Raw genomic sequence first — 21,220 nt, 5'->3', positions numbered from 1 at the left:
ATGTCAATACAAGCGTACCTTGTCCTGTAGGATGCTGACATTTGTGCAGTCACTGACACCTGCTGTCTAGCTGTGGAGAGCACACTAACCTTGCCAGGTCACTCATCCCATCATACGTTTAGACTCCAAATGGAGGCCCGCAAAGCCACAGGAGGTGGAGTGTTGAACATTAACATACACATACACACCTCCGGGCTGGCCAAACAGTATGCCACATGGGTGACATCCTGAGTGCAGTTAACAGTTACCAAAATACCAATGCAAATCATAGCTAGCTACAGACCTCCAGCAATGACTATGGACACCCACCACACCTATTGGGGCCTGCTGGAATCTGTCAGGATTCAGTCATCGACCTTGCTCCTGGGTGACTTTAAATACCCAACCATAGTGTTCCCTATCCTATGCCACCTGAACATGAATGCACATAGATTCCTCTGTTTTGTCAATGGCAATGCAGTGGATCAGCTGGTCAACCCCCCTACAGCAGGTGGGAATCTCATGTACCTGGCCCTAACCAACATGAGTAGCCACTGTAGCACTCACTATATAGCAATCCCATCTGCACAGAGGATAGCCACTGTCATCCCTATACAAAAAGGTGGAGCAACCTACCAACCCAGCCAATATGATGCACATCACCCTAACTAGCCTGCTCTGCAAGGGCATGGGAGACAATATAAAGGGCATTATGAACAGGGACATCAGCAACATCAAAATGCCTGAGCCCACACACCATGGTATTGTCAAAGGGAGATCAGGCCTGTGAAACCTGATTGACCTCTCTGCAGTGGTCAACAAACACAGGGACGAGGGGAAGATGGTAAACAATGCCTACCCTCACCAAGCCCTATCCTCTCACACTATTCCCCAGGTAGACAGGATACATAAGCCTACACAGCGAAGCACCAACCTGTAGATTACCAGATGGGTAGCTAACTGGCCCAATGACAGTAGCCACCCAGTCAAAGTAGTAGAACCCACTTCTAATAATAGATTCATCCACAATGGTGTACCCCAAGGATTGGTCTCTGGGCCTCTGCTGTTTGAGATATATGTGTCTGAGGTACAGGATAATAGCAGTGATCTGTGGCTGACCACGTGTATGGATGCTTGCAAGCTACCGTGTCCATCCCCCAAGAGGCAGTCACCTGATTGTTGACTGGTACAAGAAGCATTACCACAAACGGAATGGCAGAAGAGACATCACTCCCCCTGCTGTAGCAGATGTCATCCACACTAAGTGTGAAAGTAATAATGTACTGAGCATGCAATCAGGTGTGAGGCGACTTGTGCACTGAGGTTGGTAGTAACCTGACAGTTTCCCACTGTGTGGTCACCATTGTACAGAAGGCCGTCTACATGGCCCACCTCACAAATATGAGTATGTCATAGGTAGGCCATAGGTAATTGTAAAGTGAGGGCAGACCTCTAGAATATTTATTAGTACTGTTGTAAAAATAGAGGCCTATGCAGTTGTCAATTAACTTTTCTTCTCTCCCCCCATGCCTCATCTGAATCACTAATTATTATTCATATACTACGGGTATGTTGTTACCAAACCTAATGTTGGGACATGTGTTACATTACTGTTCATATAATTAATTGGTTGCATGTTAGCATACCTTATTCAAATACCATTGTTGGTGGTCTGTTGCCGTCTTTGTTACTGGCATGCTGTCACAATGCTTACTGTTGTTCCAGTTATGCATGTGTTCTGTTTGCTATGCAGCTGTTCCACATATGTTGTTTTGGGATAATTGAACACACATTCATGCCTTTAAATGTAATATTGAAATGTTTTGCTCATGACTAAGCAATATATTTTGGAATACCTCAACACCATAGCACATTTGGGAAGGCTAATCTCAGCGGATCCACCTGTCTCACCCCATCTGGCCATGGCACCGGGCCCCAGCACATCTGGGACTCACCATGGAACTTCATCTCCCACAGGTCCTACACAACCTGAGGGGAGTTAAGGAAATAAGCCAGTCATCAGTCGTCATTTCTGGGGTATGATGCACAATGTCATCTGCACTGAATTGGCTGGCCAACTGTACCAGATGGAGGGATGCCTGGTGCACCTTGAGTAGCAGGCTGCCACTCTTGTCCAGTCCCCAGCACAGCCACCATTTGGGCTGTGAAGGTCCAACCATGACTGCCTGCAGGTGGGGATGTCAGTCCCACCGTATCCATATGGGGGCACATGGGCTTCTGATTCCCAGCACCCTACCAATCCAAGGTGATTATCCCAAACATGTCATACACCACTCCTGTCTGCTGTCCTGTCTGTCTTGTCTGTCTCCCTACCTAACCTACCTCCCCAGATGTACCTACAATCTTTCCCCAACATCCCACTCTCACCTTAACAAAGGAAAAAGGGCATCTGTCCCCAAAACATTCATCGCCCCATACATAACTGTCCATTTCACACAGGTGTCCACTGGACACATGTAATCCAGTCCAATTGGCTTGCAACACATTTCTGCTGTCATCACCAATCTCTCTGGGGTTTGAGTGTCCAAATTCACCACAAATGCATGGCTGTTTCTGTATTACAAATGGAAAGCTATGGACTTTCCTTACACTGATCCTGCACATCGCTAGCTACCTTACATATTGTTTTTCCCTCTGTGTGCCCCTTTCTCACCATTTTCCTATAACCCCTGTTTCTTTTCTTCTAAAGGAATTACCATGGGTGTAAATGGGAGTAAGAGGGAGTAAGCGAGTTTGTGCGATGCTAAGTGAAGCCAAAATGGATTAAGCACCTGTACCGTTAACTGTATGGTGGCATCACTTAGCATCTTGCAAACCAGTGCAAACCTGCTTAAAGCCACTTAAACTGCTTAAAACTGCTTTAACCACCCTGTCTCCATCAGCCACTGTTCTGCCTAGCAACAAAATAATCAGCCATGCAAAGTCTCGAACCAAGACCCTGTACATTACAGTCAGAGTAATGTACCACTACACCATTTGAGGTGTAGGGATTTCTGATGCTTTTTCAAGCATATCATGCAGTAGAGTGATTCAATAGTAGGAAAAAGCTCTGTGTAAACACTCACATTTTGTATATATATATATATATATATATATATATATATATATATATATATATATATATATACATATAGAGATATACATGTATGGAGATACATATATATGAAAATATGTTAATGTATATATATATATATATATATATATGTGTGTGTGTGTGTGTGTGTGTGTGTGTGTGTGTGTGTGTGTGTGTGTGTGTGTGTGTGTGTGTGTGTATGTGTGTGTGTATAGATACATGCATATATATATATATATATATATATATATATATATATATATATATATATATATATATATATAAATATATATTATATACACATGCTCATAACATGTAGTGTGCACTCATATCTCAGAACCATACCTCTCAACCTGTTAGTGCAAGAAATCTGGGCAAAGGCTGCAAAAATGGGGGAGACAATGGGCCACAACTAGGGATGTATTTAAAATATTGCTCTTACAGATATAGAAATTTGCTTGAATAACAGGCTTTGTTTCAGTATACATGTTCTGAAGGATACGAGGCTAGAAACTGACATTATGTCATCATTTACTGACAGAAATCCTCAGATCATTCCAGTGATTTACCAGACAAATTATAATAATTTGCGGAACAGAGACAAAATATGAGCAATAAACCTGGATGTTCTGCAACAATCTGGCAAGTTGAAAGGTATGCTTAGAACCCCCTATTGCAATCAATTCAGGCCAAAAGCCTGACAAAGTGGGGGGAGAAAGCTATGAAAATAGGGACAAATCTGGAATACTTGACTAGATAAGCTGAGACATTTGCTACAGTAACACTGTCTTTGCTAACATATATTGACTGAAATAGCAGAACTTTAAGACTCAATTGCTTCTCATTAGTTAGTGCCTGAAACCCTCACATCATCCCACTGATTTGTCAGACACACACAACACTTATGGGGACCAGACCAAAGATATGAGCCAGACAACTGGACATCCTATGAATATCTGGACATAACATGGCATTAGGGAAAGGACACTGCGCTGCTTAGCATGTCACCAAGCACCATCCAAACTACAGTTAGACTGACACAACACTCCCCCAAGTCAGCTATGGGGAATTACACATGCTTTTGCAGATATATCAGGCACTGCAGGGATGTGACAGTAGTGAAAAACAGACACCAATGTGAGCCTGCATACCCACAACCAATTTCACCACACAGTGAGATACTGGTAAGCCAAATTAACAGTACAGTATAAGGACTGTGTGAACAAAATTATCATGTTTGCCACTCACATACTACCCCTACATATAGTGCCCCAAGTCACAGTGTAGTCTGACTCCTGTGGTTGTACGGAACATGTCTCAGTCTGCCCCTACAAACATATACAGCTGATAGACCACCAGAAACTGGAGCAGCATGCACAGTCATGTAGAAAAGGACCCATGACACTTAAATGCACCCCCCTACACAGCGCAACATTTGCACACTACACTGCTACACAATTCTGACAGTCTGTTAACAACTGATACACATACACAGACCCCCAACTGTACAGATTTCCACAGAATATCCAGGCTCTGTCCTCATATATACCTCTTCCTCATAATATGTCTGGCATTCTGATACATCACTGGGATGATATCAGGAATGAAGGCACTAAAAATGATATACCATAACTATCAACCTCTTAGTGCATGACATCTGGACAAAGCCTGACATAATTGGGGGACAGAGGCCCAAACACAGGGGCATAATTGAAGCATTGCTGTTATAAACTAGAAGGTTCCTGGTGTTACAGGGTTTGTTGTGACATATCTTAACTGAGGGATATGAAGTCAGAAGCACAAATGGAAGTTAGCATTTACTGACTGCAATACCCAGGGTATGCTACTGATTTTCCAAGGACAACAATTGTCGGAGAAACAGACCAAACATAAGAGTCAAACCTCTTGCCATTCTGTGGATAGCCCTACAGTTGAAAGTTTTGTCAACCACATAACACTGTCAGACTGAGACCCATGCAGAATATCCATGCCCACACAAACCTTGTTAAACTAGAGTGAATACAAATGTATAACAGCAATGCTCGCATTTTGTCCCTAAGTCTGTGACTTTCTCCCCATTTTGTTGGGCTGTCTCCACATGTTTTGTTGTAAGTGGTATTTTCAACTACCCTCTGTGATGCTGTTGTTCACACACCTCCACGATGTCCTCACAAGCAAGGAAAAGGGGTAACGCTCACATGAAATACTCAAATATAGGAGTGTGTTGCCATGCCATTGGTTATAGGAATTACAACACAGCTGTTCTGCATGCAATTATTTTTTATTTTATTTTACATTTGTAGACAGGGCTAGTCCAACTGGATATATGTCCATTTTCAGCAGTGGCCTGGGGAGAAAAGTTCCAATTTGAAAGTGGGGAACACCAACTGGTGCACAGGCCATCACCTGCTCATGAGCATTACCTACAAAAGTCAAGCTGCTGCCTATGCAAAACAGGTCTATACCTTTACATGGGTAGACAGAGAGAGAGAGAGAGAGAGAGAGAGAGAGAGAAACACACACACAGACTGAAACAGAAACAGGAATTGGAATCCAAACCAATACTTGTGAAAAAAGGTATGTCAAACAAGTAAGCATGTAATGGAATGCAATAGGGTGTATGCAATAATGGGATATAGGATGTTAAACAAATATATCTCAACAAAACTTGCTCTACTGATATAGTGTTGATCAGAACCTATGGCCATAGCATCTGGGTCTGTCTGCAGTGACATAGATCACAGCTCAGGCCCCTGAGTCACCCCAGGAAGGAATGGCTCATATATGACTACTACTGGAGTGTCTGTTGAACAATACTGACTATGACACTGCTAGGTCAGCTACTGGGATGTCGTAGATATCCATTTGTTACTTGTGAATTCAACTATGATATATGCTTGTCTCACAAATCTAAGACACCTATACAGGGTATTTGCATAGTAAACTACTGTTGCAAACATGTGTGTTGAACTGCATGTGATATACTGAGCTCATACCTTTCAACTGTCCAATGTTATGCACATTGATCATATATGTGCCTCATATTTGTAGTCATTTACTCAGAGTTCTGTTATGTTTGGCAAATCATTGGCAAATCTGTGAAGACTGACATTATAACATTGTCCAGGGTATTTCTGTGAATGCAAAGGTTACTGTGCTATCAAATAATTTAAGTGTGTTACAGCAATATTAAAAAAGTGTCACTAATTTTGGGCCATTGCCCCTCCATGTATGTGTGGTGTCCTCCAGATGTCCTTCTCTAACAGGTTGAGAGGTATGGCTGAGCAACAAGAGTGTAAATACAGTGTGCCATACTGACATAGAACAGAAATGTATTTCATGTATTACCTGTGTACATGTATGTATGAGTAGGTGTACCTGGAAGCCTCATAAGGACAGACATGGGATGCAAAATGTCAGGTAAATAAGCTGTACCTGTTGTACATGTGTAATCTTAGTTTCCGTGCATCCAACAGATGTAACATTCTACAGCTACTGGTAGTTGCATTGCCCTGACACAGACATGGGTACTACAATAAGCATGATATTCAGTTTGGAACTGGAGAGGTGTCCAACTGTGTTATGACCTTGTGTCCATGCCTACTACAAACAGCTATATAACCGCCTACATAGCTGTATGGACTCAGCAATACCTCACTCGTAAAACTTAAAACCTGCCTCTACCAAGGTAGAGTAATCCCCTTTGCTGGACAGCAACAATACACAAACCACATTATTGGTCACTATATTGGCTGTACAGGGCCAAGTAGGAGCAGGCACAAACTTGGAAGCAAGTCAGCCGTTGTCTGAATGAGCATATAAGGTCACAGGTGAATTACTGTAAGGCTAACTATGAGTACAAATTGGACACATCCACTAAGGTCAGTCACAAAGCTATCTTCACATAAGTCTTCAATCTCAGAGGCAACAATCCACCCCACCCTGTAATGGTGGTCAATCACACCACATACACACATACCATAGCTATAGCCAAACCGCTGCAGACAGGTTAAGGGCTAACATCATCCCCCTGTCCCACCATCAGTATAAAAATAAAATTCCGTGTAAACAGACCTCAGTACTTTAATGAAACGAACAAAATTTAAAAATCACAATCACAGATCTAGCTTGTCTGCGAATGCAGACTTCTTCAGAATAATGAATGTATGGTGCCAATGGTTTTTATACAATTCAAATCAATTAATTAATCAATCAGTTACATAAATTCATTTGAAATTTAAAGCCATACCTATTATTTTCAAAATTACATTCCATATGTGGTATACAGTTTTTTAAAAAAATCCAGTCACAAGTTGTATAGGGACCCAACTTAATAAAGTGCTGTTGTGCCTTATGTTATTTAATAAATATTCATATTCAAAAATATAAAAAATATGTTATAAAATAATATTATAAAATACATATTGTGGTTTATATAATGTAGAATACACATTATATAAACCACAATATGTATTTTATAATATTATTTTATAACATATTTTTTATATTTTTGAATATGAATATTTATTAAATAACATAAGGCACAACAGCACTTTATTAAGTTGGGTCCCTATACAACTTGTGACTGGATTTTTTTAAAAAACTGTATACCACATATGGAATGTAATTTTGAAAATAATAGGTATGGCTTTAAATTTCAAATGAATTTATGTAACTGATTGATTAATTAATTGATTTGAATTGTATAAAAACCATTGGCACCATACATTCATTATTCTGAAGAAGTCTGCATTCGGCAGACGAAAGCGCTAGATCTGTGATTGTGATTTTTAAATTTTGTTCGTTTCATTAAAGTACTGAGGTCTGTTTACACGGAATTTTATTTTTATCTGGTTTTTTGGAACTCTACTTCCTTGTGCCACCATCAGTATAGGTGGATATGCACAGCACCTGCACCCCTCCCCTTATCATCAGGGAGTAGGTCCATAATGCCTATTCAAAGTCAACAAAAGTAAGTCTCCATGGGACCTGATAACATTCCTGTCTGCATCCTACATGAACTCAGGCATATGCTCCCAGCTCCATTAAACACTGTACACAAGCAAAGCCTGAGCACCACTGACATCCCATCTGCAAGGTAGATGGCAACTGTCATCCCTCTACACAAAGGTGAATGATGAATGTTGGGTTATGCAATGTACTGGCCCTCATTGGAGGAAACATGACACATCAGGACCAGGAGTGCAATGCAGGTTCATACTGTGCTGATAGATGACAGGGATATGATGTGGTAGTAAGTGGTGGCTAATGATGGTCAGTGTTGACATGCAGGTTCTGTAAGTAACACTAACCAATGTATGATGTCCACTGATGTGTTTGTCTGTTTATGTCTTCCAGGTGACATTTAGTGGCAAAGACAACCACCATATACTGCAGCTGAAAATGCAGCCATCACGGATGCCATCATCCAACACCATTAGGTGATGCTTGGCCATGGCCAACACAATATGCGGGAGTGGACCACCCTGGGGGATGACCATGTCCACAGAGTTAACAACTTGGGCCACCATGGATGCACATACGATCAGGTCAGGCATTGGGCAACTGACCTGATACATCATGCCCGGCAAAGGGCTGCTGCTGTAGCCAGGGACTGTACTGCTACAGGTAGGGGTCCTGCCACACATGCCGCACTTATGGCATCAGAGGATCTCCTTGCCAACCTTCGGGCAGCCCCCACACACCAGCCAAGTCAAGAAACACAAGTCGTGAAGGTGGATGGCACCCAGGTATCAGGTGAGGAGCGTCCAGGTAAGGCCCCGGTGCACATTAACTGAACACTGTAGCAGTCATACTGGATTCTTTAAAGTATTTAGATGCATATGTTAGGTCAAACTGCATTTGTGGGTGGGGTTTTCTAATGCACAAAGGTGCACATCTATGGTGAAGGACAGCAAATTGTGTACTATCACTGCATGTACTGTACATGTGCAGAAAAGTAGCATTCATCTTGTACGAATGCCACATGTGAATCTGCTGATAATACCTCTTCCCCACAACTACATAGGTCCCTCTGGTCTGGACATGAGACAGCAGCCTGAAGCTGGTAAGTATGGGATTGTCCTGTTATTGCTCACCAGTACCCCAGGTATGTTAAGGTCATGTATATTACCATGCACTCAACTGTTACTTTCAGCCATATTGCGATATGTGCACATTCACTTGTGGTGGGGTTAACTGCATTGTGTCACAGTGGTCATCACAGGAGCCTGTTTTCAGGAGATGTAACATATCTGTAGCATACCTCACAACCTGCCATTGCAAGACATCTGGGGAAAGACTGACAAAATGGGGGGACAAAAGCCCAAAACTAGGGACATATTTTAAAAATTAATCTTATGCAGTGCACATAAAAGGTGTACACACCCCCTGTTAATATGCCAGGTATTTGTGATATACAAAAATGAGACCACTATAAAACATTTCCAAACTCTTTCAACCTTTAATGTGACCTATAACCTGTGCAACTGAATTGTAAAACAAACATATCTATTCGGGGGACAATTATGATGAATAAAAAATGTACAATAAGCTAGATGCATTGTGCACTGGCTGAAGCTAATACTGATGAATTTGATATAATTACAGCATTATGTCTTCTTGGGCACACACCTGCCATAAATTACAGAGACTCTTTGATTAACACCAAATAATGGTCAGCTGTCCTACTAGGATTTTCCTGACATTTACCCAGTTTCCTGCTACAGCAACAGCCATGGTTTGCAAAGAGCTTACAAAGCATCAATAGGATCCCATGGTTGAAAGGTATCAGCCTAGAGAAGGGTACAAAAACATTTCCACAGCACTGCATATACCATGGAACACAGTGAGGACAGTCATCAAAAGGTGGTGAAAAAATGGGGTATAAGTGGCATTGCAAAGAAGTGGACATCTCTCCAAATGTGTTGAAAGACAAGACCCAAATTGATCAGGGAGGCTGCCAGGAGACCTACAGCAACACTAAAGAAATTGCAGGAATCTCTGGCAGGTACTAGTTGTGTACTACATGTGACAACAATCTCCTGTATTCTCCACATGTCTGGCATATGGGATAGAGTTAGAAGATGCAAGCCTTTTCTCACACAGAACAACATCCAGGTCTGGCTGAATTCTCAAGAACAATACATCAGGTTTCCCAAAATGTGGGAAAAATGTGTTATGGTGTAATGAGATCAAGGTTGCACTGTTTGACCACAATTCCTAATAGTTTGTTTGGCACAATAACAACACTGTGCATCACCAAAAGAACACCATCACCACAATGAAGCTTGGTGATGGCAGTGTCCTGCTTTGGGGTTGCTGTTCATAAGCTGGAGGTGGGCCTTTAGCCAAGGTGGAGGGGATTATGAACAGTTCCAAATACCAGTCCCTTTTTGCCCAAAATCTTCAGATGTCTGCTAGGAAGCTATAGATGAAGAGGAACCTCACCTTTCCACATGACAATGACCCAAACCATACATCCAGATCAGAAAAAGAATGGCTTTACCAGAAGACTATCAATGTTTTGGAATGGCACAGCCAGAGTCCACATCTACATCCAATAAGAAATCTGTGGGGTGTCCTGAAGAGGGCTGTGCACAAGAGATTCCCTCACAATCTGACAGAGTTGGACGGCTTCTACAAAAGTAAGTGTGCAAATATTGCTAAGTCAAGATGTGCCATGCTGACAGACAACTTCCCAAAAGGACTGACTACTGTAATTAAATCAAAACTTGCTTTAACAAAGTATTAGTATAAGAGTGTGCACAGTCATGTACCAAGCTTTTTGTATGTATTCCATTTTCTGTATGTTACCCCTAACTGAGGTGTTTGTTCTTCAATTGGATTGCACAGGTTATAGGTCACATTAAAGGTGGGAAATGTTATGACATGACTAATTTGATCTCATGTTATATATCAGAAAAACCTGGAATGTTAACAAGGGTGTTAACACTTATTGTATCCACTGTAGGCTTAGAAGGTTGTTAGAGTAAACGGTTTTATTTTAACATACATTTACTGCAGGTTTTTTTTTAAACAATTTTATTGATTTTAAATAAAACAAGTTTATACACAATTACAGAAGATTAACAAAAAATGCAATTTCAGAAGTGATATATGAAACTCAAGTAACTATATATAATATAACTAAAACAATAAAATTACTAAAACTATTTACAGAGACATCCATTGGTTTTACATTAGTGGTGGTACTTTAACCATTTTTGATTGTGCATCAAGCATAGAAAAATGAAACTCACTTGATTCATTGTAATTATTGATCTGTTTTCAACAAATTCTGTAAATGTACCCACATATGATAAGCATAGGTCTTTCTAGTTGTTCTAATAATTATAGTTGTGAGTTGTAAATGCAAAACTTCATTTAATGTATCCCTGAATTCAGTAAAAGACGGAGAGGATTGGGTATCCATTTTTTTGTTAAGCGCTTTCTGGCCGCAGCAAGTATTGCCCAGAGTAAAGGATATTTAACTTTTTAACATAGTGTGATATGGGTGTATTAAAAAGCACCAAAGACTTGGTCAGTGTAAAATTATCGGTCAATGCTTGCAATAGATCATTAACACTTTCCCAAAATCATTTTATAGCTGGGCAATGAGCGCAATCTATGTTTGTCTGATTTACATTTGTTGCATATATTCTGTTTTCTGTTAATTTTATTCATTAGTTGAGGGGTATAAAATGATCTGTGCATAAATCTCCATGTGTATAATTTCCATTTAAGTGACAGAGTTGTTTTCCTCGTTGATTCTAATATGTTTATTTTATCTTGATTACAGGGAAGTATATTGTTAGATGTGTAGAATTAATCCCAGAATCTATCTGCACAACAATATGTTGCATCTCTTATGAGTCTGTATATAAAGGACAGTTTGCCTGAATAAGTTTGCTTATGCCGAAGGATTGACTGAAAAAAGTCTAATAATATACTAGTATCATGTTTGGTTGTTGGTGGGATCAAATCTATTTTATTTTGAATAAATAGTCTGAGGGTTTGTATATCTAAGATAAAACTTCACTAAATACGAAAATAGCAGCCCAGACTGAAAAAATAAATGTCTTTATTACGATTCTGGTACCTCGGCCTTCACCTTCAAATGGAATAACTAACATTCTCAGAAACAAGTCTATATACACCACCAATAACTTCATTAATTAACATCAATTAATCAATCAACATTTTTTTCAAATTTTTAAAGCCATATAAAACATCATTATTACAACATAACTAAATTCCTACATTTGCATCAAATATTTATATACAGTTCATACATTAACTATCTTATAACATCCATTGTAAATATATTTACACTTCTAAATTCATTCCATTTGGATACAATGTATTAAAATTAATAATGTATCTAAATTCCATGTCTATTAACCTCCTTTGAAAAGTATGATCCGCCCCCCATGGGCCATAGGGTTTAGCTAAAACACTAAATATCAAATCTTTCATTGCACCTTCATGTTGTTCGTAAAAATGACTGGCCACTGGACTATCAAGCCTCTCGTTTCTGATATCTCCTAGATGTTCCAATATTCTTAATTTTGCTTTTGGTGGACATGACAAAACCAACTGTGTTTATTGATTATAACGTGTTTACTGACCAACTTAACTGTCATGCAGGTGAGGATTTAAATATCATCAATCTCTCTGATTTGGTAGTTACAGATAACATGAAAAATGTTTTATGCAAGGGGACTAAATTTGTGCCAACTCATATACCATCTTTGTCAGATATAATGTTAGAGGTTAAGGAATTTTGTAGAAAATTACATCTCAAAGTTTTCTTTTCTAACATTGATAAAAAGACAGTTTATTCTGTTGATAAAATTAATGATGAATCTTTGTTGGAAAGTTCTCTTATGGATTTGTCTATACATGAAAATGAAATGATAGACATCTTTTCTGATTTGGAAGGGAGCTCTAACTCTACTTTTGTTTTTGAATATTATACAGGTTATGGGAAGTTTGATATTCCTAAAGTACCCTATATTAGTGAGTTTGTCCCTCCAAAAACAAATAATAGTATTAACATTTTTGAGAAAACATTAAGTAAACAAATTATTAAGGAATTTGGGTTATTTAAGAAGCGTCCTAGAGTGTATAATCTTTCTAAGGAAGAATGGCAGGCTTTATGTGACATTAGAGAATGCAGCAATAAATATGTTTTCACGGAATCTGATAAAGGTGGAAATTGGGTTATTTTATCAAGGGAGAGATATAATTCTCTAGTATCAGATTTGTTATCTGACAGTAATACTTATATGTACCTGCTTATAAACCCTAGGGCAGAATTTAATAATGCCTTACATGATCTTTTGGAGAAGGGTGAACGCCTAGGATTTTTTACATCTGAGGATGTTAAAAAATTGTTTATAAAAAATCCTAGAGATGCTAGATTTTTTATTATACCAAAAATACATAAGGATCTGAGAAATCCACCAGGGCATCCTATTGTTTCAGGGAGAGGTGCTTTTTCACAAAATGTTGGCATATATTTGGATTCTGTATTAAAATGGTATTTACAGAGGATTCCCTCACATGTTAAAAATACCAAGGATGTTTTATATGGCTTTAAAAATTTGAAAAAAAATGTTTATTGATTAATTGATGTTAATTAATGAGGTTATTGGTGGTGTATATAGACTTGTTTCTGAGATTGTTAGTTATTCCATTTGAAGGCGAAGGCTGAGGTACCAGAATCGTAATAAAGACATTTATTTTTTCAGTCTGGACTGCTATTTTTGTATTTGGTGAAGTTTTATCTTATTTTTGGAGAAGCTGTTCACAGCTATTCAATGTGTTTTTGGTTTGTATATCTAGCCATAAGGATTTGCCCAACTGAAATTCATGTGTTATCTGATCTACACTTTAAACCATTCCGTCTGAAGTCAGTTGAAACCAGAACTTGAGATCATTTTGTTTAAATAATGTAATATTGTTTAGATCTGATGTTAACATAATTTTTTGAGTAAAAGCTATAGGGAATACTAGAAAGAACCATTCTTTATATCTGGAGTGTTTATATATAAAGTTTCTAAAATTTGTTAGAATATTGCATATGTAGCTAAATGAGTGTTTGGTTATTTGTGTAGCAAAGTAATCTTTTAATATCCATTTACTGCAGATTTTGAAGTGTGAAACTAAATTATGTCATTAATTAGTGACACCAATCCTCAGATCATCCCAGTAATGTGTCAGACAAACGCAGGATTTCTGAGTGACAGACTAAAAATATGAGCAACACATCTAGACATTCAGTGAAACTCTGTACAGTAGAGAGGTATGTTCTGTAGGAGTTGCCACTGTGCTATACAGGTGAACAGCAATAATGTGTACATGGCTGCAGTGTGTGCTAGATGAAGGCCCATCACCTACTAACACTATTTACGTATCCCAGAGGTGTATAATAGTAGTAACATTAAGTGGAAAGGGCTGCACTGCATGATGTTGAGGGCCTGTCCAGAGTGTGTATGTTGTGGTCTGACTGTGTCGTGAATGTCAGCAGTTGGCTATTGTGAGGTCTGTGTAATGCCTTTCTGCCACCTCACCTGTATGCGTTTGTGTGTGTGCCCATGTGTGTGTGCCCATGTGTGTGTGTGTGTGTGTGTGTGTGTGTGTGTGTGTGTGTGTGTGTGTGTGTGTGTGTGTGTGTGTGGGTGTGTGTATGTGTGTGTGTACCAGCAAACCATATAGTGCAGGTATTAATTTACATATGTTGTCTTCCCTTCACAAGTGGACATGGTGGTTGTGGTCCCTCCTGCTCAGAATCTGATGTCAGTGTCTCTGCAGTCTCTGACAATGATGATGGTTATAGTGGGGCACAGGTGGGGTTGTCAGGGGCTGAATCTGTGCCATCGGTTGGCATCCCACAGTCATCCACAATGTCCCCACACACAGTCACAATGCCCACACATACCCAGTCCCCAGCAGCCACAGATAATGGACAGTTGTCAGGTGGTGGCATGGAACAGGGTAGTGTGGTGACTATGGCAAGTGTGAGTGTAGCCACTAGCCATGGCCAGAGTGCAGGTGAGGTCCCACACAGGCGGATGGACAGGGGTGCTCAAAGGACGACTGCTGCCCATCAAGCCGCTGTCACAAGTGCCACAGCAGGTGTCACCAGATGCATGTTTCTGGCTGTCATGGATGCACAGGCACATAGTGAACACCACACCAGACAAATACTCAAGGCCTTGGATGCAAATCTTCCTGATTAACGTGGCAACATACATGACCTTATTAAGGCCACATATCAAAATACTGAGGTCATGAATAAGCAGTGGGATGAGTCCTTGGCAATCCTCAACTGTTGCATGATTGTGCTAGAACATGTGGTGGGAGATGGGCATCAGCCACATGGATATAGGTCAGCACTAACATCAGCTGAGAGTCTATGGGGCCATGCACCTTCACTCTCCCATAGTGGAAGTACCACCAGCACTACTGAAGGGGGGTGCTGTCCACACCACAACAGAGCAGGCCATGGGCACGTGGTCCTGGCCGGTCTGTTCATGGACATGGATCCAGCAGGTAGCAGTCACCTTTGGGAAGCAGTACTGCATCTGGCCTTGGGCCTGGTGGTGCCAGTGAGACCCTTGGCATAATCAGTTCCTGTGTCCCTGGCCAGAGACAGTGAACTGTACATCCTGCCATGTATGGTCCACAGCTGTCCAACATACCTCTGTGTAGGGTAGCCACATGGTGTGACTGTGTGTATACATACACACACATCACCATCACAACCAGGTCACCTCTAGACACACACACACATCAACTCTGCATGGCTCATTCATCCAAACACACACACAATGTCACCTGTAAGGACCAACCTAAGCCTCTGGCAAACCCACACAACACCCTGTACATATGATGATACCTGTGTCACATCTCTGTCATTCATACCACCGATGCAGGGACATGCTAATATGATTCTGATGCACAGGGTGAATTAAGTACAGTTTAGCTAAGTAATGCTGTGTATTGTGCTGTCTGCTTGCATTTGTAATGGGTGCACTTCAGAGTGTGTGTACCTTTTCAGCCATAATGCATTATTGGTGTTAGTAATGCTGTCTGAATGTAGTCTCACATGCTGTATTCTGTTTGTGTTCTAGATGTCTGTGTGTCAGCAGGAGGTGGTCCTGCAGAAATTGGCAATGAGGGGTATGGCAGAGTGGTAACCCATTGAACATGTCAGAGCTGAGGTACAGCTGTATATGTAACAGTTATTGCATGTGCCACACATGTCAGAGCTGAGGTACAGCTGTATATGTAACAGTTATTGCATGTGCCACACATGTCAGAGCTGAGGTACAGCTGTATATGTAACAGGTATTGCATGTGCCACAGGTCCGAGGCACATGGGGCAAACTCGGTGCCCAAATGTAAACAGTCCTGCTATTTCCATTTTATTTTTTTTTTTTAGACCGGGTGCACGTCACGCAATCCCATTTAGCTAATGTAAACACTGAGAAATGGCCCTCCCCTGGACAAGAACACACTCTTCATTTCATGGAATAAGTTAATACTGCCTCAGACACACCCCATTGCTTAGCTGTGCTTAGCTAAGCTCAAATGTGAGCCATGGATCTCTAGTGTGCTTACACCAAGCATGACACCCCCCTTTTCATGTCTCCTGCACCTCCTGCTTACACCACTGCCTTATAGTATCTACACGGTAAGGTGCAGTTTGGCACTTTCCTTCTTTATGTGATTCAGTAAATTTCACTCACTAGCATACCCCACTGCCTTAGTCCCTAGTTACAGCACTACCCCAGAACCTTTCCCCTTAACAACCACTGTTCCCTGGTATTGTTTTGATTCCGAATGCCATAGACTATAATAGCAAAATGCACATTTCACTTAAAATTGCCTTTTCACATTTTTTTTTTATTTTTGGCACGTTCCTGCCCTATGCTTAAACACCAAGATTGGCCAAAAAAAAAACCCTAAACTTTTATTTTTATAATTTTACAACACTTTTCCATGCCAGTGGTCATATATTTGGCCATTAGCATGCCTATGGATTAGAGTACCTGCTTTTGTTTGAGCTGTCATGCCTCCGTTTTGATTTTTGCAGAAATGTATTTGGCTAGCAGCCAAATACATTTCTGCCTGCTACACTATTCTGCCACGGATGCCTGCCTGCTTACTGGATCACTAATTGACTTCATTTGCATGGTTTTCAACAACAAATGAGGTCATTAGCATAATCCAGTCATGTCTGTGGCAGAATAGTGTTGCCAGGCTCGTGCAAGTCCCCAGGCATGTTTACTGGATCACTCAGCGGCCATATTCCACGCAGGAACAGCTACACTATTACTGCACGGAGTTTTTCGCTTATTGAATCCCAGGGAGAATGATACTTATAAATACATTTCTGGTGTAGATATCTGTGCTGCCTAGAAACAGCATTTTGCAAACTCAGGTTAATTTCATAAAAGAACAATGGCATATGCCTCAAGTTTAAGAATATAGTGCAAATGTTTCTAGTTATTGCATCAGCATTTGGCTAAAAATGCTTTTATTCATATTATTGATTGTAGTAGAAGTTTTTTAAGATGAGTTGATCTACAAATAACAGTTGATTGGAAATCCCTGTTCCCCCTTTTTTCATTGTTACCCCCTTCGGTCTTCTTTTTCTTTTGATTTGTTTGAAAAATGCACTCTAGTTTTAAAATCTAAAAAGATACATAATGTACACAATCAAGCAGAGGCCTGGCACTTAGGGCAAATGATTCAGACCCTCGCCTGTTAATATGCTGCTTTCTGTAACTGATGGTACAGGGTTTGATTCCTTACCCCTATATTTATTGACTATATAACTCTAAGCATGCAACTTAACTCTTATAAAGGATGCCTACCACAAATGAACAGAAAAGATGCGCCACGACACTTGACAATTATAAATGCCATATAACAGCTGATTAACTAGTACATCTGTCAGTCAGTGAAATTACTTTGATAAGAAAACCATTTGCATCATGAGACCTGGATTGTTTTTACTTGTGTCTCCATGTAGAACTTTGTATGTTACATTGTAATGCTCTGCTTAATGTTCTGTGGTAATATTCTTTTCAATGTTCTGTTGAACAACTTGTATCTTTCATTATGTGTTATCAAGTGTTACGTGATGCTTTCATTGTTTGTGATTGACATAGTAAAACAGTCATGACTTAAGGGGTCCAAGAACCAAACCAGCTACCTGGTTAGCAAATACAAATAAAATAAGAAAAATTCTAATTTTTAATGTTCTATTCAGAAATGTACTCCGTGTGAATATGCATTTTACAAAGAAGGTTAACAGAATTAAAGACTGACTGGTATAAACATTATGAATGGCTTCAATGTATCAGGGAATCATACAAAATGTTTCTAAAATAGAGAATTCACAGCTTGCAAACCAATGGTTATGGTTTAGTAGTATATTTAAATTATAGTCTATAAAAATTCATGAAGCAAGCAATGCACATGTAAAATGCAGTTCTGCCGAGGAAGCCCAACTGCCTCATGTGTTGACATGCTCATCTATCTGTTCTAAATGCAGTGATTAACTCTATGTCTGTATTTGTGCTTGTTTAATATTGCCTTCCTTTTTGCAAACATAGAACCTTCAGGCAATTCTAATTTCACTTAAAAAATATAACATAAACTGATTGAGAAATATATAAAAGATTTAATGAATTCAGACCTTATGCAAACCATTAAATGATATGAATCAAAGTATCACATTTCAGTAGAAAATAACCTGAAATGGCTGAGTCTGCAGCTGTGAAGCAAATGACTGACATTTACAATGACTAAAGTGTGTAAGAATGTATTAATATCATTCTAAATTATGCAGTCGCTGATACAGGTCCAAAGCACCACATCATGCGGATTTCACTGTTAGAGTCAACAGATGCCAAAGTCGACACTGCCATACCCTGTCCAGTCTGCTCTGTAATTAAAAGGATGAATGATATCTTATGACGTGTTATGCTGCAGATTTAAATGGTGACAACTGATGGTACATTTGCTATGCCGGGGACTGAGGCTCTGTTACAGTAACATCCAAAAGTAATGGCCTGACATTAATTTGTTCTATACTGCATTGCTCAACTATGTTACCTATCTCTGATGGCCTGAAAACATATCAGAATAAGAAAGGGAGATCTTGTGTTCATCCTTTCTTGTCTTCCATTAGACGATAAATGCTAGAAGACCAAGCTGCTAAGATTTTTTTGACTTAACAAAAACCTAATGAGTGTCTTCATACTGAGCTGGTTCACTTCTCACCATAGTGCTCTGACATGTCCTCTCAACAAGCTGCCATCACCTTTTCCCAGCTCTGACAACACTGCATATTTGGAGAGTGGCACATATGAGACCACAACTGCTAAAAGCCGCTTTTCCTTTGTTAAGGTTAGAATGAAACAGTGATTCATGTGCTTCAGTGCTATTATCTTTTTATTTTGTCAAGTTTTTCACATTATTTTCAGATTTTGTGACTGATATTGTGCAGGTAGAGTACACTATATATCCTTCTGGTCATGGGCCATCATCCTCATGGTTGGAATCAACAACCTAACTACACTATATCACACTACACTTTGTTAAAAGAAAGACAGTTTTAACTAATCCAGTAGTACTTTAAATGAGATGGCAGAAACAAAGATATTACAGAAGTATGCAAATTAATTTCTTAGTGCTCACTTTTAAGCAACACAGTGATGTTTCTGAAGTTTAAAGTGTTATTGCATAAATAAAATAATAAAAAAAACAGCAAAGGTACCATAATGCTGTAATTTCTTTGAAACATTAAAAAATGGGACTGGAGCTACTGTATATGTGATTTTATTAAGGAAAAATGAGCAGCTACTGTGGAAGCAAAGTTAACTTTCTCCAACTGATTTTACATTTGTATGGTGTAATAGAATGAAATAAACAAATGTTTAATGTATTTCCAATTCAAAGTAGAACATTATTCATGCAAGTATAATTACAAAAATATGTATGCATGTAGAGATAGACACAGACTTGTGTACACATTCATTCAAGCAAGCATATTCATATAAATATGCACAATTGTATGGCCATAAACACAAGAGTGGCGATACACACGCGTGCATAAGCGCACATACAGTCACACACACACACACACACACACACACACACGCACACATGCACACAGACACCTACGCACACACACACGCATGCATGCACGCACACACACACACAGACACACACATACAGGTATTCCAGAGTTGGCAGCAGCTAAACTAAACTAAAGAAAAACGAATCTGTGTAAGTATTATTATGGTAATGTAAAATGCATAGTTAGTAAGCAACCTTCTTATTATTTATGTAAGCAACATTTAAACATTTTTTAAATTAACCCATAATTGTATACGAGCACTATTTTGTTGCAGCAAAATTTACCTTTTGTAATGCTGTCATTTTGTCATTTGGTCTGGGAGCTGTGTGAGATACCAATTCTACAGCTTTTTGCCTCACGTGTTCGATTCCACATAAGGAAAGGCAGCCCAACACAGAAAAATAAGCCTATACAGTTCAAATCCCTGCTTAGTGGGTAATGGTTTGAATGCCGCTTTTATTATAGATGATTTTTTAACAGATGGGTATAAAATGTTATCACAAGGTTTAAAAGCAGTACAGGAAAAAATCACAGCAAATCTGAAAATTTTGTTTACCAAACTTGAACAGAGCATAGTAAAAACAGTGCTTGCCATAGGCAGTGGTATATCTAGTAGCTGTACCAGTAATAATGCCATGAATTCAAATGGAACTGTTTATATCACCAGTTATGAATGTTTGCAAAACAGATGAGGGTTAAAGGTACAAGTTATTTAAGCTGGACATGAGGTTTGAAGGAAGTATTTGCTCTGACGTGACATAATCTCAATAAAAAAATGTACAAGTCAGCATGCATGCTTTTGGTATATTTAGGAACTTTATTGGGGCCTTTTGTTCAAGTTTTTCTGGATTATGAGAAGAAATGCAAAAAGTAGAGACTCTTTGTTTCAGGCAGTACCTTGGCAAAACCAGTAAAGTAACCATAAATTCTGGGTCAAAATGCCCGTGAAAGACCTCATATGATTAAAAGATCTTATGGTTCTTTCA

The sequence above is a fragment of the Protopterus annectens genome, chromosome 13.part0, assembly GCF_019279795.1.
Source record: "Protopterus annectens isolate FY-2018-M chromosome 13.part0, PAN1.0, whole genome shotgun sequence".
NCBI classification, from domain to species: domain Eukaryota; kingdom Metazoa; phylum Chordata; order Ceratodontiformes; family Protopteridae; genus Protopterus; species Protopterus annectens.
Note: the sequence above shows the minus strand (reverse complement) of the source record.